We start from the raw sequence: 26575 nt of genomic DNA on the forward strand, positions 1-26575 counted from the left end.
TCTGTCGTTGGGCACTGAGGTGTTTCCATAGTTTGTTATCGTGCACAGGCTGCAGTGAGCACAGGAGGTGCATATCCTTTGGAATTAGTGCTTTTACCTTGGGATATATAGCAAGGAATGGAATACTTGACCATATGAAAGGTGTATTTTGGATATTTTGGGAAACCTTCCTTTTTTTTTTTTTTTTTGCCTAAGGGCAGGACTGTAACAGTGTGATATCCATAGTAAAGGGAGGTTTTGTTACCAGGCAGGGTGAGGGACCCAGGACTCCCAAACCTGCCCACGCTAAATGGGTTCTGCCATCAGCCACATGAAAACAAAACATACTCTAGTACATGAGACATTACATGGGAAGGAACTTTAATACAATCACTGTGTAAGAAAGAGAATGAAGGGACAGAGTAGAGAATATGTTTCCCAATCAAGCACCCCAATTTACCCATCCCCTTGTGGGTCACCTCAGCCAAACAGTTTGATCCAAAACAGGGACACTGAGGCCCCAAAACCTGTCAAAAGTCTAAGGTACCTTCTTGTGGGGACCTATGGGAAAGGGGCAGAAAGAGCCAGACAAATCTGGATGGAAAAGCGCAAAATCAAAATCAAGATAAATGTTGTCACTGTAATCTCCCCACAGGTCTCTCACCCACATCTATTCCCAGTGTCTCCTTCCATGTCCCCCAAGTCTCTGGCACAAGTCCAAGGCTGAGAAGCAATCACAGCTTCTTCACCTGTTCCCAGCTTTGCTGCTGTTAGAGCCTGGGGGAAGGTGAAGACCTGGAACTGGGATTTATTTATTTATTTATTTATTTAATTAATTAATTTACTCTAATGCATAAGGTCTTCAATAGAAGAGGACTTCAATACACTTAGTGTTTAATAAAGAGAACGAAAGACTATAGTTAAAGTAGTTTCTAAATGAAACACCCAAAGTTACCATTCCATTGCATGTAAATGTCCAGCCAAACAGGGTTGGCCCAGAGCAGGTCCGCTGAGGCCTGAGAGCTTACAAAAAGACTAAGGCACCTTCTGGTGGAGACCCATAGGAGAGGGGCAGAAGCGGCCAGGCAAGTCTGAAAGGAAAAGAGCAAAATAAAAATGATACAGGGCAAAAGAGACACTAAAGTTGGCCAAGGACACTGCCCAAATAGTTTACCAATCTGAGTTCCTCCCCCGTGCACAAAATTACAAGACCACTCAGCCTCAGAGGACAACAATAATGGGGTTTATTTAAAAACCAGGGAAAAACATAGAGTTTCTGAGACCACAAATGGCCGTTTACCTCACCTGAAGCAGTGTCCAGTGTTGTAAAGTCCTAAACACAAATGTTCCCAAATAGCATCTGCCTGCCACTGAGGGCCTGGAGCACGTGGCCGCCAGACTATAGGCCAGGATCCAACTCACGAAGACAGCAGAAGACACAACAGGAGATGCTCAACGGAGCTGCCGAGATACCCCAGCACAGCACCTGACAAGCGACACTCAAAACAGCTGCTGCAGCCGAAAGGCCTGACAACTGGCCACAATGAAAGCTTAGAGAGGCTCCCGGGTCCAGGTCTCGCCTTCCCTGCCAGGCTGTGACAGCAGCAAAACCGGGAACAGTTTCAGTCACTCAGCTACTTGCAAAGCCTCCGAACATTTCCTCTCTGAGGTTGGCTGCAGAAAACACAAATAAATGGACATATATACCTTTTCCTTTTAAAAAAGAACAAATTGCAAAATTTACAGTACCTCAGTTCAAAATTTACTAAAGCTGCATTAATCAGGACAGTGTGATCCTGACCTAAGTCCTGACAGGCATCAACAGAACAGATTAGAGTGTCCGGAAATAGATACACTTGGGCAATCACTTAATTTTTAACAAACAGCAAAGTAATGCATTGGGGTCAAGGAAAACCTTTTCAATGAAAAGTACGGGAACAATCAGATATTCAACTGGAAAGTTTATTTAAAAGGAACCTGAATATTCTTCAGCATTGCTCTTATCCAGCACCACACTCTCTGTTACCCTTTTCTAGTGATGCATTAGTAATGTATCACTACTGATTAGTGTCAGCAATCAAGACAGTGTTTCCACTATTCCAGTGCTATTCCTCCTACAGGGATAGCCCCTTCTCTTTATTAAAAAAAACTTTTTAAATTATTAAAATAGCAGTAGTCATTAATAACAGTTCCAGTATTAAAGAAAAAGTGCATTGTCCATTATCATACAACTCAGGAATCACTGAAATTGAGATGATGTTTTTAAGCTTCTACAAATGATATCATAAAATTTGTATAATGCCTTTTTTACCTAATACTATTTTGCATGTGCTTCTCTTTTTTGTGATTTCTTGAAATTTTATTATTTTTGTTTGAATGTAATGTGACCATTCCATTTCAACTTATGACATTTGTATGCCATTTTTATGCCATTTTGTTTCCCAAAGAAATAAATTTTAACTGCAAGCTATATCCAAATTGCATATCTAATAAACATCTATTTCTAGAGTATCGAACAAACTCATGACTCTTCTATGGAAATTGCCCATTTCACAATCCTCTATCAAAAACGTAATTTGACTGTTGAGCAAGCAAGGAAGCAAGGGTGGAAAAAATTTATTTTTTTGTTATGTTAGACATATTTTGTGTACTTTGTATACTTTGTTATAACACTGACCACTAGAAAATTTAGGGTAGGTTTCAAAACTGAGCATTTCAAAATTATATTCAAGCATCCTGTTCCAAGAAAAACCACAGAAGCAGTCTCCAGGCAGTAAAATGGATGACAGGTACGATGGTCCAAGGCCACTGCTGACTGTTGAAGTTCAGGCAATATGAACTAACTGACCAGCTATGGTCTCATCCAGGAATTTCAACATTATGTACAGGAATAAAGTGGGCCACTTCATGTGCCTTCCACTGTAGCCCACTTTGTGAAGTGAAGACCAGAAAGAGGCAAACATCAGGGAGAAAGAAGACAGGAGGAAATGCAAAAAGGAGAAGCAGATTTGGACCAAGAGCACTTCCTTCCTAGAATCTATCAGCTTCGTTGGGTTTCACTACCTTCCAGAACTCCAGCGCATTCCTGCCTTTAAACTCTGTGAAACTTCTCAATCATTGCAATACCCAGCTCCCAACCTACTTTATGTCAAATCAAGTTTCTGTTAAAGGGGCCCATATAATACAAAATGAATATGACTTGTGGGAGATTTTCTCTCATCAGCAACCAACCCTCCTCATGTTTAGCATATTCTTTGACTTTGCCCTTGGAGAGATTTTGTCCTTCAACCTAAGGGTCCCTGTGAGCTATAAACTTAGTGTTTCCAGCTCACATACTGAGGTGCTGATAGAATTACCCAGGTCATCTCTGCTTTCCTGAAGTCTCAGTGTCAAATTCGTATGCATATTTTCCTGGCTTGAGAAAATAGCTTATCAGAATGCATAAGATTCAATAATCAGTGACTCCTTCAAGTAGCTTAATTCTAGTCCCTTTCTAATCTTGGAAATGAAATCAAATTTAATTTGCTCTATTATTGTTCCCAATGTAGCCAATAATTGTAATGCTCTGAGAAGGAAGCATTTGTTGATTTTTGAATGTCAGTCTGTTTTCAAAATTTTTGTTGGGTGAAACATAAATTTACATGGCATATTTTCAGTGACTACAAGAAGAATCATATTCATTAACAATGTTAAAATATTTTAGTATTACCAGTGCAATTTTTATTGGTCCATATAGCTGAACGGTATGTCCAGAAAGACAATAAAATCATAAAGATATGTCTAAAATTAACACAACTCTAAAATATCCTGATATGAATTTTTCTCTCATATGACCAAGAAAATTATCTTTTCAATTCATTTGGCAATTCTGTCTACTTTGTATGAGATATTTTTAACTTTAAACCCATTTACAGATATATTAGGTTTTAGACACTTGATTTCTCTATACTTCTGTAAAACACCCACTCTTAAACTATTGTGAACATTTATTAAAAGAAGTAACCCGGGCCTCCCTGATGGTGCAAGGGGTTAAGCACCGCGCTATGAAGCAGTTTGCAGCCTCTGCAGCATGAGTTTGTCCCTGCCGGCCAGAGAGCAACCCACATGGCACAGCAGACCTCTCCTGACTTGCCCGCTGCTCCCCTCAGCACTGTACTTTGGTCAATCTGCCTGTTCTGTTCCCCACTCTGTCTCTGGTGAATCCTCTCACCACCACCGCCCGCCCCCTGCATCTCTGGCCTGTACCCCAGCTCTTATATGCCTAAATAAATGAATCTTTTAAAAAAGAACAAGTAACTCAAGCAAATACTGTTCATTAAATATTCAGCACTCTTCTAGATGCTGTGGATGATTTAGGCAAAAAAAAGATGAGCTGTGTTCTTTGCCCTCCTTTACCTGGTAAAGTAGCTGGGAATCTATAAAGCAATAGTGATAAAACAGGACAATATAGAGTGAAGTGTGTGCTGATTTTCTTTTTTAAGTTATGAGATGAGGAGACAGAAACAAACTGAAAAAGAAAACAGAAGCGAAGAATAATACATGAAGAAAAGTACACCTTTCACTTCTGGCAACTTTTCTCTTCTTCCCTTTTTGGGGCGCCACTGGAATGAATCCAAGCTGAAGTGGTTAGAGAGAAGGGGTGGGATTTGATTTGGGGACTGAAGGTATACTTAGAACTTGAAGGGAAAAATGACTAAAGGCAACCTAAGTCAACGTAATTATGTTGGTCAGTTCCTTATAATACTTGTAAGAAATCATTTACACACACACACACACACACACACACACAATCTATAGGACTATTTGTATGGACAACTCTAACACATCTACCGTTTAATTTTTTGCTAAACTGCTATGTACAGTTGGGCATCAGTGCTGCCCTCTTTTCCACCACTATTTCTGTATCTATCCCATGCTGGGGACAGGGCGGGGCTCTGTGTTTAATGGTCGTTTTCATTAACCTCATGGTTCTCCTGTTCTCAGTCTCCTCTCAGTTCTCTTTTCTGAAACTACATTTCTTCGCTCCTGTTTTAAACTCTTCCTCTGTGCCCAGCATTCTCCCTACACTGTCATCTAAAGAAACATAAGGTGCTGATGGTGCAAAAAAAGCAGCAACTCTCTGGGAACGCGGGTTTTAGGGCATCGTCATCCATCTTTCCGTCACAGGGACCTTCTCATTGGCCATTTCTCTTCTCGGGCCCTGTCTGTACCCATCATGCTTAACTTCCCTCTATTTTTAAATCTTGCTCCCAATTTCTTCACTCTTACAGGAGCCCCACTTTGCTGACCTGTCTCCCCAAAAGGGTTGGGTGGGCTTCTCTCCACACGCCCAGGGAGGGTCTCCTCCAGGGATGTCACCAGCGTGGAGACCCTGTGCCTAAGGAAGCTGTTACTGTCACTTCAATAGTGCAGAATATTTTAAATGAAGAGACCTGAGGACTTAGGAGCTTTTTGTCCTTTTCCCTTTTCCTGAGAAAAGACGTAATCATGGTCCCACCTTTTAGATCCCATAAGAATGTTTCAGTAGTTTGGAGGGAATCAAACTGGTCACGTGTACAGTGACCATGTCTGCTCCCCCGAGAATCTCACCTTTACTCTCAGAGAGAAGCTGAGTCACCCCCTTCTTATCTGCCCGTCCTGGAACATCTCTCCCCCTCTCTCCAGATGCCTCAGGGCCCTAAACACAAAGTAAACATCACAGGTTCACACCATTATTCTTTAGAATTCATAAGCATGTAATTCCCCACACACATGCTTTTAAATCTTGGTCTGTTCGCCCACGAATCTGTCTGTTGTGGATTTGCTCATCCATTGAGTCTTAGAAGAACCCTGATGGGGTGGGGGGAATTCTCCTTTGCCCCAACACAACTCCATCATCTGGAAAAAGCCTCATTTCTCTTACCTTAGTGGGTAAAAATTTATCTCCTTTGACTAAACCTCTATCATCAAAAGTTATCACTTTAGGGCCTCCCCGGTGGCGCAGCGGCTGAGCGCAGGGTTGCGAAGCTGCCCGCGGCCTCTGCGGCGCAGGTTCGATCCCCGGCTGCTCCCAGGCCAACTGAGGAGGGTCCCACATGGCGAGCAGATCTCTCCTGCCGCCCGCTGCTCCCCTCAGCAGTGTACTTCAGTCCTTCTGCCTGCTCTGCTCCCCGCTCTGGCTCTGGTGAATTCTCTCACCCTCCCGCGCTTCTGACTGTACCCAGTGCATGTATAAACAAAACAAACAAACAAACAAATAAATAAATAAAACATGCCTCTATAAAAAATATTAAAAAAAAGTTATCACTTTAATTAATAATAAAAAGATGTGAAATTTAATGAGATCGTTTAAATAGGGGTTTTGGCTATTATTTTATAGAGGACCAGTGAGATGACAGTAATTTATTCTAGAGTTTTTAAGATACTCTGTGCCAGGTATGGCCATAGGTGCTAGCGAGAAACCAATGAACAATCAGGCAGTCCCTGCTCCCATGGAGGACAGTGGGAGACCCTAATGTTTGCCTATTGTAAAAACCATTCACCGTTCTCTTTTTTTTATGAAAAGATTTTAATTTTCTTTGGAGTCAATATGCCCATGTTTTTCCAAAGTCACATTTCCCAGTTCCCTCTGTACCTATAACAGACCACATGACATTATTTTTTTTTTAAAGATTTATTTATTTATTTATACAAGCACTGGGTACAGTCAGAAGCACGGGAGGGTGAGAGAATTCACCAGAGCCAGAGCGGGGAGCAGAGCAGGCAGAAGGACCGAAGTACACTGCTGAGGGGAGCAGCGGGCAGCAGGAGAGGTCTGCGCGCCATGCGGGACCCTCCTCCATTGGCTGGGGAGCAGCCGGGGATCGAACCGGCGCTGCAGAGGCCACGGGCAGCTTCGCAGCCCAGCGCTCAACCGCTGCGCCACCGGGGAAGCTCACACATGACATTATTTTGACTAATGAAATATAGGTGAAAAATATATATTTTGAGTTAGCATACGTCAATTTTTTTTTTAAAGGGGAATTAGTGAGGGGGCAATGAGTGTGGACCTCTGGGCATGGAGTGTTCCAGACAGAAGATGAGTGATTGCAAGCGTCCTGGGAGGGACCATGTCTGGAGGGCCCCAGGGAGAGCCAGAATGGCGGTGCTGCTGGCATGCAGGTGTCGGGAAAGAAAATAATCTTTGTCCATCCTGGTAAAGATTTATGGGCGCACCATACAATAAAATTATAGAGCAATCAAACAATTCCCTTCTGTTAAATCTTTTGTCACACGCTCCTTCACTGCAAAGTTTAAGAACTGAGCAATTTTCAGTTGCTACCATTTTGTCTGGAAGAAGGTAATACACATGGAATGATGCAATAGGCAACCTTTTGAGACAGACTTTGTTTCCCCTCTGCATATCACCTTTAAGCTCTGTCTGGGTTGTTGAGTGCATCAGTAGGTTTTTATCTATTTACTATTGAGTAGTATTGGATGGTTTGTACATATTTTTCATCCATTTACACATCGAAGGATATTGGGTTGTTTCCAGTTTTTGGTGCTTGTGAATAAATCTACCATAAGCTTTCTATTATCAAGCCCATTCCATGATATTTTAATTTAAGTTATTGCATTTTTTGATGTACATTTAAATATCCTATGTTTTTTAATAGCGGTTTTAGGTTCATACCATCCTATCCCAGCCACTCATGTACGTGAAGGTGCTCATCCAGGTGGGATATGAGCCTCTGCCTCCAACAATAGGCCGAAATATTTTTGGGCGGCAAGTATGTCAGCTTCCTGGGCTCTTTTGTTATGCTCAGCACATTGCGAGCATCGATGGGAAGCATGGGTTGTTCACAGGCTTAACACCAAGACTGTGTTCAGGAGTCCTTGGAACTGTGGTCCATGGTAAAGTTTTACAGCATTACTAGGAATGTGATAAGAATGAGGAGTTAGGACCTGGAAATGCACAGAAAGAAGTTTCATTTTGCTTTGACGGAGTTATCAAGGAGACAACTCGAGAGATGATGGCCCGTTCTGCTGTTACCCTCATCACACATCCCTTCCATGTGATCATTCTGAGATCTATGGTACAATTTATTGGCAGAGAATCCAGGTACTGTGGACTTTGTGACTCCATTGCAACCATCTATCAGGAAGAGGGCATCATAGGATTTTTTGCAGGTCTTATTTCTCGCCTCCTAGGTGACATCATTTCTTTGTGACTCTGTAACTCACTGGCTTACCCCGTCAATACCTATGCACTGGACAGTGGGGTTTCCACCATGAATGAAATGAAAAGTTATTCCCAAGCTGTCACAGGATTTTTTGCCAGTATGTTGACCTATCCCTTTGTGCTTGTCTCTAATCTTATGGCTGTCAACAACTGTGGGCTTGCTGTTCGGTGCCCTCCTTACTCCCCAATATATAATTCTTGGATAGGTTGCTGGTGTATGCTACAAAAAGAGGGAAATATGAGCCGAGGAAATAGCTTGTTTTTCCGGAAAGTCCCCTTTGGGAAGACATTGTTGTGACCCGAGAATGTTAATTTGAAGATGTGGGACAGGGACAGTGATGTTTCTATAGTCCCAGATGCACAGAATTATGGGAGAGAATGTTGATTTATATACAGTGTGGCGTGCTTTTTTAATAATCATTTAATCTTGGGAAAATGGAGGTGTTTGGTGTCTGCCTTTTGTGTTCTTTATCCCAATGTAGCATAATTTACCACTGGTACTTTCCCTTGGGTCATTCTGAAATGGACATTTTTGCTCCAGACTCTATTTAACTTAAGCGAAAAAAAAAAGTTACGTTTTCCTAAAGGGACAGGCAAATTGTCATATGATTTGAGTCTCATTTTAAAGCTTTGTAAAATGAAGAATACAATCCCAAGAAGAGAAATAATTCTGTAAAACTTAAGAAAATGAATAAAGCAAACTGTGTCACAGGAAAAAAACCCAAAAAAACAAAAAAACAAAAGTGAACAGAAAGCACAGTGTCTCCACATACTCTGCCCACCAACATGGCAGCCCTCCCTACTCTCCACATCCTGCCCTGGAGTAGAACACTGTCATACAGCCAACCAATGTTACTGTATTTTCAGTTCTAAAATTTTCATTTATAACTTTTTTATATCTTCTATTCTCTCATTAAAATCGTTTGCAGTTACTGGCTTGAGCATTTTCATAAGGGCTGCTTTAAAGTTTTCAGATGATTCCAAATTCCACGTGTCGGGTAAATGAAGTAATCAGGCCATTTTATATCCTCTGGCCTCTGTGGATGCCCAGGGCTGATGGGTGAGGAAGGGGCACGCAAGCCTTTGATTATGGACACCTGGGCCCAGGAGCACAGGACTTGCATGTGTGACCGCAGGCACCTGTGCTGACGGGGCTGTAAGGGCAGCGACACTACAAGCACCACATGGACTGGGGGACCACTTTGAGGTGAGACCACGAGATGACAGGAGACTGAGAATGCCAGAGAACACCAGAGAGAGATCAGAGAAAGAGAGCAAAGATTGCAAGGAGCTGGAAAGCTTGTCAGCCTCTAGGCACCCCGGGACACCCTGCCTGGCCCATGCCTGCCTCCTTGCATGCCAGCTTCCCTGCCTGGTGTGCCTGTGTACCTGGTTCCCTGAGAGAGCATTAAAACCTGTAAAATCCACTAGGACTTCTGGACTCTTGTGACTCGTCTGCCTGAATCCACAGTGAACCGGCCCTGTACATGTTTGCACTAGACCATCATGCCCTCCTGAGCTGATGCCTGTTGATTGTCTCTCCCATGAGAACTGAAATTTTCCTGCCAGTTCACATATCCAGTAATTTGGGATTACTATTTAGATTACTTGGCTATTTTGATTAGACTCTGTACCTTGTTTAAATTTTATTGAGAATATTGACTTTTTTTTTAAGTCAGCCATCGGTGTGGTTAAGTCATAAACACAAGTTCAGACCAGTATTCTGTGGATTAAGCTGTCAAAGTCTTTGCAGCACTAGTTGAAGCTATCCCCCGTTATTTGCCACCGCTAGTGTCCTGTCTGGTGCTTAGGTGGTGATTTTTTTTAGTCAGCCCGTGCTGCTATAACAAAATTCCATAGACTGGGTGCTTAAACAACAAGTATTTATTTCTGACTATTTTGGAGGCCAGGACATCCAAGATCAATTCACATTGGTGAGGGGTATTTTAGCTAGCTATCCTCTTACTATATCCTCACCTGTCAGAGAGCGATCATCTGTGAAAAATTTCTTCTCATAAGGGCACTAATGCAATTTTTTAAAGACTTAATTATATATGCATACAAAAACTAGGGTATAGGCCAGAGGTGTGAGGGGTAAGAGGATTCACCAGAAACAGAGTGGGGAGCAGAACAGGCAGATTGACTGAAATACACTGCTGAGAAGAGCAGCAGGTCATACAGGAGAGTTCTGCTGCACCATATGTGGGTCAGCTCCCTGGCAGGGTTCCAATTCAGGCCACAGCAGTGATAGTGCTGAGACATAACCCCTAGGGCACCAGAGAGGCCCCCATATGTGTACTTTCATCTCATCATATCAGATATTATTAAAATTTGGCTCTCAGAATGATAAAATAAGGAAGGCAATTTTTATTGCTTCAACCAGGACATTTTGAACTGAAGTCCTGGGTATTTTTATTCCATAAATAAGTGGTGGTGAAGAATAACTACTACAACAGCACTAACAACAGTAGCAAAACAGTGCCAAGGAGGGGACAGGTCACTAATAATGGGTTGTCATCTGTGTGCACAATTGTATAAGCACTGAGGCTTGGGTCCAACAGCAAGAAGAAGTTTATTTAATTAATCATCACCATGAGTGAAACTGAGCTCAAACTCGATTGGTCCGTTGCCTGATTAGTCCATTTATGACATTGGTGCCAAATTTAAAAGGGAAAAGCCTGGAACCTGCACAGAGGTCAGGGCAGGCTTTTGGGCTGGAGTGGGCACGGTGGGGATGGAGGCGCACCATACCCAGGGACCTTGGATGGGCCAGTTTAACTGCAGCAGGAAGGAATGGGGGTTGGGGGGGTGTAGGGAGGAGGAAATGGCTGCAAAGTGGGCTCTGCTGGGAGCCTGCTATGTTGACCTGGCACTCTGTGGGTCCCTCTGCCTGCAGCTCCAAGGATCAGCAGCACCAGAACTTACCTAGAGGGGCCCAATACTCCTCCAAGTCCCCCTGGGCCAGAGGCCATAGGGCTCGGGGCTGCCTCTGGTACCAGAGACCCAGGGCTGTGCCCTCTGGGACAGCAGGACATGGGAACCATGGCCACTGCTGCCTCTGCTGTGAGTGGCTGGGCCCCTGGCCCACAGGCAGCACACGTGGGCAGTGGGCAGGGAAACTCCCTTCTCTGCTGCTGCTTTCAGAGCTGTCTGTGCTGGCTGACCACAAGCTACACAAAAGGGTGGTCCCCAGGAAAGGGGAGGTTCCAGTTTCCCTGCCCAACCCAAGGAAGAGTGAAGCTGAGCAGGGAGGAAGAGAAACTGGAGAGAGACTGGGAGAAAGAAGGAAGATGGAGAGCCAGAAGGAGGCCTGGAGGAGGCACATGGAGCAGAGACATGCGAAGAAGCTGCACTTGCTTCTTGGTCTTGCTCTGGTTAAAACACTAGATGTGGGTGAGAGGACCATGGGGAGGTTAACAATGGCAGCTTTTATCTTGATTTTGATTTTGCAGCTTCTGTCCCAGACATGCTGGGCTTCTTCTGCCCTTTCCTATGGGTCCCCCCCAGAAGGTACCTTAGACTTGTGGCAAGTTTCAGGCTTCACTGGCCTTGTTTTGGCCCAATGTGCTTGACTGGGCATTTACCCACGAAGGGGTGGGTAACTTTGGGTGCTTGATTTGGAAACTGTATTATCTATTCTTTCCCTCCTCTTCTTTTTATTGCTCACTAATGATATCAAAGTTCCTTTCTATTAGAGGTCTTTTGCACTAGAGTATGTGTTGTGTTGATGCGGTGGATGGCAGAAACTATTTAGAGCAGGCAGGTTTGGGGGTTCTAGGCTGTCCCTCACCTTGTTGTGTAACAGGTGTACATGCGGGGACACTGGCTCTAGCACAGGCAACACACCTGCTGCTTAGGCTGTGGGGGGAGCCCTGTTTTGTCCTGTGGCTTGTGCCGTGTGGACCCGTTTCACTACTACTCAGTCGTTACTATAATCTGCATTCTTACTAGCCTCACCTCAGTGTGAGACAGCCAAGATAAAAGAAATTGTGGGCAGTAGGATGAGTTGTCCCAGTCCTATTTGAACAGGAGGACTAAATCATGGACTGGCCAGTCCTGGCCAAGCAATTGGGCCCGCTACACTGACGTGAAGCACCCTGGGAGATAAAAATTACATCCTGGCACCTTCATGGTGTGGTCCTTCTAGGCTTCTCATTGTTCTGTACATGGACTCTCAGTAATTTTTTTTCTCCTGCACCACACAGTCTAAGGACACAACTAATGATTATCTCCTCATTTCCTGGAGGGAGGAAACTGAGCACCCACACACAGCAGGAACATCATCATGTGCACAGGCACAGGCAGAGCCCAACCCAGAAGCAGGTCCCTCCTCTCTACCTCGGGAACTTACCTTTTTTTTTTTGAAAGGTTTATTTATTCATGCATACAGAAACCAGGGTACAGGCCAGATGCGCGAGAGGGTAAGAGGATTCACCAGAGACAGAGCAGGGAACAGAACAGAACACTGCTGAGGGGAGCAGCGGGTGAGACAGGAGAGGTCTGCTGCACCATGTGGGAATCTTGCCCACCACTGGGATCGAACTTATGCCGGCCGGGATCAAACTCGTGCTGCAAAGGGGGTCCTTCACCATAGCCCATTGGGCCCTCTTCCTACCTTGTTTCCTGCTCTTACCCCCACCCCATAGCTTCAATTCTGCAGTCATATTTCTAATTTGTTTGTTGATCAAATTCGTGCTGCAAAGGGGGCCCAAACTTACCCTTTAAATAGCTCCTCCTAACTCCCCTAGGAGAACTGGGTCATATTCTGCTTTCCCAAACTGGCTCCCTCATGCATGAGTCTAATAAATCCTTACCTGGTTCAACTACCATTAGCACTCTCTGGTGAATTCTTTCCCTAGAGTGCAAAGAACCCACTCTTGGGTTGTGGTCCTCTAACAAGTGCAAATGGAAAAATAATGAAGAAACAAATGATGTCTGAATAATATTTTGAAAATAGTTTTGACCCATGGATTCCCCGCAAAGTTCCTGGGGACTTCAAGGGTTCCACAGACCACACTTTGAGAAATGCTTTTCTGGTCAACTAGGAGAGTTTTCCAAGTGTTCTTCTATGTCTTTGCCTCCTCTTCATTTCCTAAAATCCCTCTCTTTGGGTTGGATTCCCTGACTTCCAAAGCTTGTTTTAGATCTTTGCCCTGAACTCTTTTACAACTCACCCCTCAGAAACGGGATGCCAGAGAGTGTCCACTGCCTGAGACAGGAGATGGAGGGACAGTGCTTCCCTTTGGGACTGGGAAGTTTGTGCCTGTTTGGGTTTTGTTTTATACCAGCTTAATATGGCGTCTCAGCTCAGAGAGAGATCTGACATATTCTTTAAGAGGAATACTACTGGCCCTTTTATTTTTCATGTGTCTAATGCATTTGACTTGATGGCCACAGAGCATGAAGAGCTGTGCTGTCCCACAAGATACTCTGAGACAAGGGATAATTCTATGTGTGCATGGAACACTGTGATGCCTCTAGCTCATTGGTTATTGAGCACTTGAAATGTGAGTTTTTCAGCTGAGATGTTGAATTTTTTATTTTTTAAAAGATTTGTTTTTATTTATACAAGAGCTGGGGTACAGGCCAGATGTGTGGGAGGGTGAGAAGATTCACCAAACAGAGCAGGGAGCAGAACAGGCAGACGCCCGAAAACACTGCTGCGGGGAGCAGAGGTTGAGACAGGAGAGGTCTGCTGCACCATGTGGGTAGCTCCCTAGACGGCCGGGAATCGAACCCACACTCTATAGACTGCAGACAGCTTCACAGCACTGCACTCAACCTGCTGCATCACTGGGAAGGCCCTGAATTTTTTATTTTATTTTATTTAAACCAAAAAAATCCCTATATATGACTACTAGGTACCGTATTGGAAATGCATATCTATGATGTCCTTAGTTTTCAACATCTGTTTCCTCGAAATACTGTGTGACTCAAAGGAAAATGTGTATTGAAATTATCTTCATATGGCTGTCATGGGTTAGTCTGTGTGGGTCTGAGACACATCGTTAAAATATAACATGCCCAAGGAAATTTAATTAACACTTATTTCAACAACTGGATTGTAGAGATATTGTCCCTGCACCTCCTGCCTCTGACCTTGTGGGAAACCAGCCCCTCAGCCTGCATGACAGTGAGGAGGTGAAGGCAAAGTCCTGAGGTCAGTGGCTGACGGAGGAGATAATTTACTTTTTTTTTTTTTTTTTTGCTTAAGAACTTTCCTTTTTGCCCTCATTGTGTTATTCAGTTGAGGCAACACTGGTTTACGCACTGTATGTGTTAGAGGCACAGGGTCACACCTCTTCAGATGTTTGTTACCACTTAACACCCATCATAAGGACCCCATAGTCCTCCACCATAGCCCATTGGGCCCTCTTCCTACCTTGTTTCCTGCTCTTACCCCCACCCCATAGCTTCAATTCTGCAGTCATATTTCTAGTTTGTTTTGGTTTAGTTTCATCAATCCCTGCTTTGTTTCTTTATATTCCACATATGAATGAAACCTAATATTTAACTTCCCCCTTCAAATTTATTTCACTTAGCATAATCCCCTCTGTATCTATCCATGTTGCTGCAAATTCAGTATTTCATCTTTTTCACAGCTGAGTAGTATTCCATTGTGTGTATAGCTTGTGTTCTTTATCCCCTCATCTGTCGTTGGGCACTTAAGTTGTCTCCATCGCTTGGTTATGGTAGACAGCACTGCAGTGACCATAAGAGGCACATATTCCTCAGAATTAGTGTTTTACTTCCTTTGGATAAATACCAAGGAATGGACAGGTACCATGGGACAGGTCTATTTTGAATATTTTAAGGAATCTTCATTTGTTCTCCACAGGGCCAGGGCTGTACCCATGTGATATCCATAGAAAAGGGAGGTTCCAGGAGTCCTGCCCACCCCCATTCCCCCCCCCCCCCAAAGCCCCAGGAAAGGTGGAGCTGAGCAGGTATGAGAAGCTAACGAATAGGAGGAAGATATGGAGTAAGATGGGGAAAGAAGACTGGAGGAGGCGCATGGAGCAGAGAGACATGTGAAGAAGAATTCAGGCTTGCTCCTCAGGCTTGGACTTGTGTCAGGGAGTTGGGGACATGGAGACCCTTGAAAGAGACAAAGACGTGGGTGAGGGATCCATGGGGAGGCTGACAATGGCAGCTGTTATCTTGATGCGAATTTTGATTTTGCTCTTGTCCTTCCAGACTTGCCTGGCCCCTCCTGCCCCTGTCCCATGGGTCTCTACCAGTAGGTGCCTTAGCCTTGTGGCAGGCTTTTGGGCCTCAGTGGGCCTGCTTTGGGCCAAGCCTGCTTTGCTGGGCCTTACCCATGAGGGGGCGGGTAAGTTTAATTAATTCATGTGGGAACTATTTTAACTATGTTCTTTCTCTTCTCTTTCGCTATTGCACACTAATTCTCTATTGCACACAAATTAAAATTCTTTTCTATGGAAGGTCTTATGCATTAGAGTACGTTTTATCTTTAAGCAGCTGATGACAGAAACCATGTAGAGTGTACAGGTTTGGGAGTCCAGGGAACCTCTCCTGCCTGCTAACAGGACCAGTCTCCATTCCCACCCACCATGTACCGGAGTTCCTTTTCCTCCACACCCTTCAATGGGTCATTCTCACAGGTGTAAGATGGTAACTCACTGTGGTTTTAATTGGCATTTTCCTGACAGCACATGACGATAAACTTTTATCCATGTACCTTTTGGCCACATGCGTGTCTTCTATAGAAAAGTACCTATTTAGCTCCTCTGCCCCCTGTTTTGATTTGCTTGTTTTATTGTTGTGGAGTTTTTTGTAGATAGTAACTCCTTGCTGGATATATGATGTGCAAATATTTTCTCCAAATTGATATTGTCTTTTCATTTTAATGATTTTTCCTTCAAAATGTAGAAGCTTTTTAGTTTGATGTTATCCATTGGTTTCTTTTTGCTTTTGTTTCCTTGGAGCACAGACGACATTATGGGCAGTGAAAATACTCTGCATGATAATCTAATGATGGACATAGGTCATTGTACATTTGTCCAACACCCACAGAACAGACAACACCAGAGTGAACCCAAAGGAAACCATGACTTTGGCGTCTATGACGTGTGGGTCCATCACTGGTAACACACGTACTGGTCTGGTCTTATATGATTTGGATGTGACGTATGAAGAGTGTTATAAGTTGAGCAGTGTAGTGTAATTGACTTTTGAAAGCATATTTCATGCACATATCAGAACATTTAAATCATACTCAAGGATACACATAAGTTAAGTATGTGTATTGCCTCCACCCCCAACACCCCAGGCAGCCAGTATCTGCTCAAAACCAGTTAGTGATTTATCATTTCTCTTTTCCAATAAAAAGTATATCTATGCTTCTGTATGGACACTAGTGTTTGTTTTCCTGTCAGTAAAGGAGTTCAGGACACAGAGTGGGGGAAGCATTTGCATATCATGAATCTGATTAAGGATTGTATCTAGAATTTACAAAATAACACTTAAAACTCAATGAGCAAAAAGAACAAACCAAGTTTAAAAAGGACAAAACAGTGTTGTAAATGAGTGGTGCCTCGTTTGAAAAATGGACAAAAGACTTTAACAGACACGTCACCAAGAAGAGACACAGACGACAAGTAAGAACATGAACAGATGCTCAGCATCACAGGGCACTAGGGAAAGACAAAAAGAACAACAGTGACGCCATCACACCTGGTAGGGGCTGAAAAATGCAAACCCTGCACAGGTGCTGCCCAGGATGTGGACAATAGGAGCCTCATCGTTGCCAGCAAGAGTGCAAGATGGCACGGTCACTGTGGAAGATCTTTGACAGTTTCTTTGAAAACCAGAAAACCTGACATACAGCCCAGTGATCACTGCTCCAGCTAGTTACCAACTAATTTGAAACTTATATTTGCACAGAACCCTGCATGCATGCAAATGTTTATAGCAGAATACCCATAAGTGTGAGCTGCACATAGTGCTTCCTTCCAAAGACAACAGCATTTAAATAAATGGAACAAAAAGTAGTTTGGCAGGAAGAAATCTGAGAAACACTACTTTAGCCTAGTGTTGAAGGTTAACACCATCAGTGATCAGTCGGTGGACATGATGAGCACTGACATGTTGAATGGACAATGACCTGTACCCCTGTGGTCTGCGTCCCCAAACCCACAGTCCCACTGAAAAAAACAAAAACAAAAAAATACCTAAATTGAGGTACTATGTTCCTGAGCAGTCCTCCTTGATGGAGGCTAAGAATAAAAAATTAGGTTCCTTGGTGGCTCCAGGGGTTAAGACTCCACCTATGAAGCTATACTTAACCTCTGTAGCACAAGTTCGATCCCTGGCCAGGGAGCTACCCACATGGCGCAGCAGACCTCTCCTGACTCCCCGCTGCTCCCCTCAGCAATGCATTTCAGTCAATCTGTGTGTTCTGCACCCCACGCTGTCTCTGGTGAATCCTCTCTCCCCCCATACCTCTAGCCTGTGCCCCAATTCTTATATGCATAAATAAATAAATATTTAAAAAAAAAAGAGTAGAAAAATTAGGGTGGAGGGGTCACATGACCAGAAACTGTGGGTGGGGGTAGAAGTGATTAACATAGTTACTAAACCAACTATAGAAATGAAAAATGCTTAGGGCCAACTGCTATAGCAAGTATCAGATGCAATAGGACGTGTACAGACCAGAGCTGGGATACGCACATGGAGCCACTGCAGAGAATTACTGGTCCTGACAAATCAGCCCAGTCACACCATAGAAGTAATTCATGTAAAGACAGATGACAATTGCGCAAAGGAATGAGCCCTCCCATCTAGAACACCACCTCAGTGCCCTTTCTGCCCTGGGAAGAGACAGCTCTGATCCCAAGGCTGCCACCTGGGGCCTGCAGGCTTCTCCTAACACACCCGCCCTCTCCAGGATCAGCTCTTCCTGCCTGCTGGGGTCTGCACAAGCATCTTCTTCCTTCCTTTTGTGTGTGGGGGTTGGGGGCAGAGTGTGGGGTGTGGACACGCATACCACTGAAGGAGGACTTTGCTTTTGGTGAAACTTTTCTTCTCAGAGGTGACCCAAGAACCTCCATCTGTGAACCCATGACCTCCCCAAAACATCACTCCTCACCAAAGTCAATGTTCCAAAAATGACGAAAGTCTGAGAAACTGTCATCCAGGCACACTGGATGGGATTATGGAGCATAAAATGGACATTAGCAAAAACTAATGAAAGTGTGGCGTTTAGTAATTATGTCAACGTTGCTTCATTAGTTGTAAAAAAAAAAAAAAACTTTACTCATGTAGGATGTTAACAAAATAGAAATGCTGTGGTATAAACAAGAACTGTGCTACCTTTGCAACTTTTCTGTAAGTCTCACAGTATTCTTTAAATGTTATTTTTTAAAAGATTTATTTATTTATGCATACAAGAACTGGGGTACAGACCAGAGGTGTTGGGGTGACAGGATTCACCAGAGACAGAGTGGGGAGCAGAACAGGCAAACTGACTGAAACACACTGCTGAGGGGAGCAGCTGGGCGGTCAGGAGAGGTCTGCTGCGCCATGTTGGTAGCTTCCTGGCTGGGGATCGAACTTATGCTGCAGTGGCTGCAGATAGCTTCATAGGCTGCATCTTAACCCCTTGCGCCACCAAGGAGGCCCTAAATGTTATTTTTTTTTAATGCCCTCCAAATTTTATAGGTTGTAGAAGGAAAAATCTAATTTCCAGTTTTCCTAGGCCTTCTGAGGAGAAAAGATGGAAACCTCACACACAGGGCAGGGCTCTGGAGTCTCCTCTCCTCTGAGCCCTGGTTTTTTTGCTGCACACAGAGCAGCTCAGCCCCCAGGACGCCGCCTTCCAGGACACCCAACTCTGAGGATTCTTCAGAATTCTTTGTGTGCATTAGGTCTTTTCCAGACTCCAGATCAGTGCGGCAGCGCCCCCGTGTGGCCACGTGGCTGAGCACAGGCGCCCAGAGCTGCCCTTTCTCCTGCTCAGCCAGGCCCTCCTCAGGCTCCCTGGGCTCCCAGCAGCAGGACAGGGCTGTGCACACAAGGGGGCGCCCAAGTATGTGTCAGTTTATCCTTATTTTTAGTCTCCAGTTGTCTCTGGGACATAACAACTGGTTCCTAGGTTCTAGGCAAATCCCCAAATGGACAATCACCTTACATTCTCCATCCTTGGATGAGGGGCGGGGCCTAGGAGAGCCCCCAGGGCACTTACTAGGAAGATGGGGAGACTCCTGGAAAAGAGAGCAGAGGATGGAAATGGGGATTTTAGGGGACAGAGGTGGAAAGGGGTGTAGGGGGAGCCAGAGAGGACCGGGCAGGGAACGGGCAGCATAGGGGACCCTGTGAGGGGAAGTACTGTGTGAGTGACATGGGGCTCTCACTGGGGGGCTGGAGCGTCTGTCTCCCCTGGGGGATGCAGCAGTGCTGGCCTGTAACTGCCCAGGGAACTGCGCACATCCGGGGCCTTGCCCGTCCTTGCAGGGCTGGTGTCACCCACACACACGCACATGCTGGTGACAGAGAGACTGTAACAGGGGGGACCCCAGGGGAAGATCCAAGTTCCCTGACCTACCTAAGCAGGGTTGAGCTGAGCAGGGAGAAGAAGCAGCTGGAGAGGAGGCTGAGGAGGAAGGAAGCAGGATGGAGCCAGAAGGAGCCCTGGAGGAGGCACACGGAGCAGAGAGACACGTGAAGAACTTGCACTTCCTTCTTGACCTTGGACTGCGTGACACAGATGTGGGGAGAGACCCGTGGGGAGGTTACAATGTTAGATTCTATCTTGATTTTGCTCTTTTCCTTCCAGACTTGTCAGCCCCATCCACCACTTTACAATGGGTCCCCGCCAGGAGGTGCTTTAGGTGGCAGGCATTCAAGCCCTGTTTGGGCCAACCCTGTTTGGTTGAACATTTACCCACAAGGGGATGGTGACTTTGAATGTTTGATTTGGAAACTTTATTCTTTCCTTTTTCTTTGTTGCACACTAATTGTATTAAAGTTCCTTTCCATTTAAGGTCTTACATGTTTTGTCTTGATGCAGCAGATGGCAGAGTATGGGGGAGATAGATGGTTAAGGGGTGTCCTTAACCCCTCCTTACCCAGGACATCCCCCTCAGTTCCCCAATGCTGGGGTGTCAAGGAGATTCAGGGGGGCCAAGAGGAGGAGAGCAAGGCCTGAGCCACCCTGGAGGAGCAGCCCCGGGGGCTGATTCTGGGGCTCCAGGACCGCAATCCCTGCAGGCGGGTCAGAGTCAGCCCCACTCACAGCTCCAGGCCACTGACAACTCTGTGCTTTGACCCTGCAGACACCACTTGGGATAGTGTGAAGAAAAAGAAATGAACAGCAAAATTAAATGGAATCTTAAAAACGTAGAAATAATTTTTTAAAATCTGTTTATTTTGAAAGACACTTCATGGGACATGGAATCCTTGTCTGACAGCTCATTGTTATCATGACCTTGACTGTCACGGAGTTACTCTGGCGCACGTGTTTATTGTGAGAAAACAGCCACTTATCAATTTATTGCCTTAATTTATTAATGGTTTGTACAAAATCACTTCCTACTTTGCACCTAAAACAAAGATCTGGCATCTGGCTATGCATTCCACCCACCCGACAGCTCTACCTGGTCCCACGAGGGGGTGTGAAAGGTGACCAGGTTCTCCTTCAGTCCCTTGGGACGCGCTGAACTAGAACCAGGGAACCAAAAATGTTCTGGCAGTTTCCCAGAGAAATCAGAGGGCACTCAGAGAGGTAGAGAGAGAGAGATTTAATTGTCACACCGGTGGGCTCAGTGGGATGGCTCTCCAAAGAGCTGAGCACCCAGGAACAAGAATGGCAAGGTTTTATACAGTTTGTATGAGATACTTGCTATCCCATTTTTCATGGTATAAGTGTTCTTTATTGTTTGGGAAGGAGGTTCAAGGGTGTCATGGCTACCACCTCAGGCAAGCAGTGAGTACACCAGCAACTTCTCCACTCCAGCAAGCAGCAGAACCAAAGCAGCAGATTTGGGAAGGCAACAGAAACTAAGCATCAGACTCCCCCAAGCAGCAGGCTTGGGAAATGTCCTGCTTCAGTTATCACTGTGTTTTAAAATAGGGAATCGTGAATGGATCAAGAAGGTGTGGTCCATATATACAGTGGAATACTACTCAGTGATCAAAACAGAAACTCATGCCATTTGGGAAATATGGATGGGGTCAGAAGGGATACTAAGCTTGATAAGTCAGAAGGAAAAAACAAATATCATGGTTTCCCTTATATGTGGGATATACAGAAATCAATCAAAGGGTCAGATTAAAGACAAAACTCGCAGCCTGATCCTAGATCTGAGGCCTACAGCAGGGGGACGGGAGAGAGATGGTTCCAAATAGGGGAGGGAAGAGCACAAGGGACTGTAGTGATGGATCATGGGTGCTATGGTGGTAAGAGAACCATAAGGACTGTAGTCCTGAGAGAGAAATCAAATATTATACAAAAATTAACAGTGATGTAAGGGAACAAATAAATAGATTGAATAAAAACTTTTATATCAATCACTGACAGCTAGAAAACAAATAAAATTAAATAAAGCAGAGGATTCTGAAGTTACAAAATGGGGGGGGGGGAGAAATCCTATAACATTCAGTCCCACATAAGGCAGAGCTCTCATTCTCTGAGATATTCTAATATTGAAGAAATTCAGGTGAATTACATTAAGTGATAACATTCTCAGTAGTCCAGTGCATCCTAAGACTGTCCCACTCACAGCTCCCCACAACCTGGCCCCATCCACTGGTGTGTCCCAGGGGGTGAGAATTCCCTCTAAGCTGTCCTCTGGGGCTCAGGACCCAACCCTTAATCCACACTTACCTGCAGCCTGACTAGTTGATTGCGTGTCCCCCTGTGGGAAGAAACATCATGTGAGACAAGGGAGGAGTCAACCCATGGAGTCCTAAAGGAATCCCCAAGTCACAGGGAATTTTCTAGAACTGTGACTGAAGACCCAGGTCAGGACTGGGATATATGAAGAATGGATATGAAAGGGAATTGGAGTCTTTCCTTAGTAGGATCCTTCCCTTATGACATTTACTGGGAAACAGATCCCCATCACCACAGTTATAAGGTGAACAATTGGTGATACATTTTCATAAGTGCCTTACAAAGAGTGAGTGTTCGCAATCAGCTCCAGACTGGGCAACACATGTGTGCGGATCATACTCCCTACTAACCAGGAAGGGCAAGTTCTCCCTGGACATGAAAGCCCCCAGTGGACAAGATCCCCCACTCCCTTCCTTACCTGAGCGCTTCTTCCTCCACATCACAGCTGCAGCCACCGAGCTCCAGTGAGCACAGCTCCAAGGAGAACCAGGCCAACAATGTGGCCCACGTTGGAGTTGGTGGAGTCAGTAGGGACAGTGGACTGAGGAAGGGACACTGGAAGGGACGGGAAGGGGAGACCCAGGCCTCAACCTGACCCTCTGAAGATCTCCAGAAGGGCTCCTGATGACCCTGAGAAGCTCTGTGCTCACATTCCCTCCTTACCCCAAGTCAGGATTCGGGACTCCAGCAGCCCCTCATGCTGCACATGGCACATGTATCTCTGGCTCCTCTCCAGAAGCCACCACTACAGCCGCCCACTTTTGGAAATTTCCATCCCCACCAGGCCTGGTCTCCACCAGCTCTGTGTCCTGGGTCAGGTCCTCCCCCTCTCGCTGCCAGGTCAGGGTAATGTTCGAAGGGTAGAAGCCCAGGGCCCAGCACCTCAGGGTGACCTCATGCTCAGAGGTGGGGTGGTGTGTCATGTGTGTCTTTGGGGGATCTGAGGAGAAGGGACAAAAAGTTCACACTTTAGGTTTTTCCTTCCTGGACACTGAAGCAGCCTCACTGACCATCCTCAGAATGAACATGACAATTGGTTTGGAGGGAGGAAGCACAAAGCCCAGAAACCAGCCTAGTCTGAAGAATCTGGGATAATCTGGTAGGAGCCCAGGGTAGGAGGATTCAGGTCTCTAAGGAGAACACAGACTTTTGCTCCTGACCTGGGTAGAGGATGAATAACAGAAAGGCAGGAGTCAGATCCAGAGATGTCCTCAGACCAAAAACAAGGCCTTGAAAGAGAAACTCATGGTTCCCAGGATGGCTGCAGGGTCAAAAGGATCAGGGAAGAGTTATTTCAGGACGGCCTCCCCTCCCTCAGGAGAGACTGGATTCCTTAACCGTCCAGAAAAGCGGTGTCTTCTGGGCGAGTCTCTCTCTAGCACAGAACAGGACACCCAGGGGGACTCTCCCTCTCTGCCCAGAAAGCAGCTGCTGTTCTGCCCATGATTCCATTTCCCTGTGGGGGCCAGGAGAGGGGAGGTCTTGATGTGCTCTGCCCTGCCCGCCGCCTCCCACGCGCGCTGGGTCATCTGAGCCCCCGAGTCCGCGGGGTCCAGGAGCGCAGGTCCTCGCTCAGGGAGATGGAATCCGCGCCGTCGTAGGCGAACCGGTCACACCCGCCGAGGTTTCCGTGGGGACCTACTTCACAGCCACACATTTTCTGGAGAGTTTGAGACCCTGAGCCCCGCCCAGCGGTCAGCCCCGAGGTCACTCCCCAATCGCTCACCCCCTACCCTGAATAAACCTAAACTGAAAACGAATGGGCAGGCAGGAAAGTCCTGCCGGCTCTTCCCGGGGGAGGGGCCTGGCAGATCCACCCGCCTCGAGGGGTCAGTGGACCCTGAGACCCGGGACACCCGGGCCTTATGGTGGGAATGGGGGTGACCAGACCCTGGCCCCGCTCCGCGAAGCTCACCGTCCTCGCTCTGGTTGTAGCGGCCGCGCAGGTCCCTCAGGAGCGCTTTGAGCCACTGCGCGTTGTCCCTTTGGTTCTGAGTCTCCTCGTCCAGGTCCTCCTGCCCCACCTGCCCCACCTGCCCCGCCCAGGGCACCCGCGGCTCCGCGCTCTGGCCCAGGGAGTTGCTGTCGAACTGCCCGAACTGCGTGTCGTCCACGTAGCCCACGGCGATGAAGCGGGGCTCCCCGAGGCCGGGCGGGACATCGTGGTGGAGAAAAGCCTCAGGGAGTGGGGGCCTGGGGGCGGGAGGGGAGACCCGGGCTGACCCTCCTCTCATTGCGGGCCCAGGGCCCAGGGAGATGGGCCTGGAGGGGAGAAAGGGGCGGGGCCGTGAGAGTGAAAAGGGGCGGTGGGCCAAGAAGGGCCCAGACTCAGGGGACCAGGGCACTCAGGGGAGGCGGGAGAGAGAAAAGGGGCCAGAACACAAGGGGCCTGAAGGGGGTACAAGAGGTTGGGGGGAGATGAGCCTTTCCTGGGGTCCTGCACCCGCAGGGGGCTCCTGGCTCCTCCCTCCTGGAGCAACAGTGTCCAGCTGGACACGCACTCACCCTCCCGGGTCTCCATCAGGGCCAGGGGCCCCCAGAGCAGCAGCAGGAGGGGGAGGGGCATCACACCCCATCCAGGGGCCTGGGGAGAAGGAGTCCGGGAGAGTCCTTGAAGACTGTGTAACTGGAGCAGGATGATGCTGATTGTCTTCCCTGGACACCCCCCAGGAAATGGGGAGAGAGAATGGGGTGAGTGTGGGGTCATCAAGGCTGCACCACCCCACAGAGGCTGTGAGAGGGAGACATGATGCTGTGACAGTGTGACATCCACAGACAGGGGAGGCTCCAAATTCTCTTCCTCACCTTAGGGAGGAGTGGATTTGGGCTGGGAGAAGCAGCAGCCTGGGGGAATGAAGAAAACTAGTAGTATTTTCAAATAATTGTGAATATTGATACTAAATTAAAACTGTACACTCAGGTAGTTTCTCAAAGGTTATTTGCAAAGTGAAACCTGAAATAATATCAGGGAATATTTCCTATTCTGTTACATTTCCATGGGCCTCTCTTGCATATTGGTTGGGACTTGTGCTAATGCATGATTTTTTAAGGTGATACATTGTTTCACTAAGTTACATAGATTTTTAGTGTTAATTACACTGGAATCAAATGATCAAAAATGTTTTATTTTTTTAATCACAAATCCCAAAAGAAAAATTTGTACTCTAAATTGTCAAGTAGTGATGCACTCAATTTTTCATAATTCTGGTTTTCTCTGAGAGCTTATATTTTATCAGGCAAAGTTACTGCCATTTGCCAATTGTTGATTTTCTTCAAGAAACAGACACTCATTTTGAGGAAAGTGTCTGCTAATTAACCAAATTTAAATAACCTTAGTTTGTGTCATTCATCCCTCAGGTAAGATTGGTGTTGCCCACAAATAAAAAGAGTCTAATTCATCTCGTAACAAATATTTTCCTTGAGACACAGGGCTTGGGATGCCACAGAGGTGCTCTGTGTGTCCTTCCAGGTCAGCACACCAGATAATTTCAAATGTGGAGTTCAGGATGATGCAATAATGAAGATAACTTCTAATGCTTTTTTTCATGACATTTTCAAGTGAAACCTGCTTTGATTTTTGTTCCTGCAGGTAAGTGTTGGTGAAGAATTACTACTTCTGCAGTGGTACTATAAGCTCCACTCTTTTTTTTTTCTATTTTAAATATTTTATTTTATATAATTCTTACATCATTTTTCATCTTGGCACAATGTATGCATTTTCATTTTGGTTATATTCCCCATACAATTGCACCCCCCCCTTAATTTGACTCTAGCTCCACTCTTATGAATTTTTACCTCAGCAAATGCCAAACAGTGAAAAGACAAATGGTGTCTAAGTGATGTTTTGAAACTAGTTTTACCTCATGGATCCCATGAAAGGTTCTGGGTGCAAGGGTTCCACAACCACACTTTGAGAAATGCTTTTCTCAGTGAACCAGGGAGCATCTCCCAAGTGTTCTCTGCCTTTGCCTCCCCTTCACTTCCTAGCATCCCTCTCCCTGGCTGGCTCCTGCCTCCCCAAGCTGCCTCCCCTGCAGATACAATGGGGAGCAGAGAGAGGACCCTGGAGACATGGAGCTTGCACTGTCATGAGAGGTGGACACTGAGTAAAGGTGAGAAAGACACGAGTATACCCTACCTGAGCCCTGTGCTGGGAGGAAGGAGTGTGTTTATTGTGAAAGCAGAGAAGCAGGAGCCCTAACAGGACCCAACCACTACTATCAATAGTATCAATAGTATCAAAAAATATATATATTAAAAACAAATTAAGCATAAGGAAAAGATTTTATCTCTTCCCATAACTGTTACTCCTGCCCCTGACACACATGCTCTGGCCTCATAGAACCAGCCTGTCCCCTCTTCCTCAGCCCCCCCTCCACGTCCTGCCCCAGCACCCAACCATACTGAGGAGGCCTGTAGCCTAACCTACAGCCTGGTCCTAGCCCCATCCTCCCCCTCATCTGCTCTTCCCTCATTTATTATGCGCTGAAGGTCAGGCCTCCCCAAGATGTTAAGAAAGGTGTCCCCAAGACAGGCCACTT

The 26575-nt window shown here is 45.9% G+C and overlaps 1 pseudogene across 1 annotated transcript; it reads left to right on the forward strand.

Annotated features, from left to right (window-relative positions):
* The first annotated feature begins 7590 nt into the window (after window positions 1-7590).
* Window positions 7591-8496, forward strand: LOC311167575 (mitochondrial carrier homolog 2-like; annotated as a pseudogene). Its single transcript has one exon. The product of its transcript is annotated as a mitochondrial carrier homolog 2-like (transcript).
* The last annotated feature ends 18079 nt before the right edge of the window (window positions 8497-26575 follow it).

This window comes from Talpa europaea, assembly GCF_964194135.1.
Source record: "Talpa europaea genome assembly, chromosome: 2".
NCBI classification, from domain to species: Eukaryota; Metazoa; Chordata; class Mammalia; order Eulipotyphla; family Talpidae; genus Talpa; species Talpa europaea.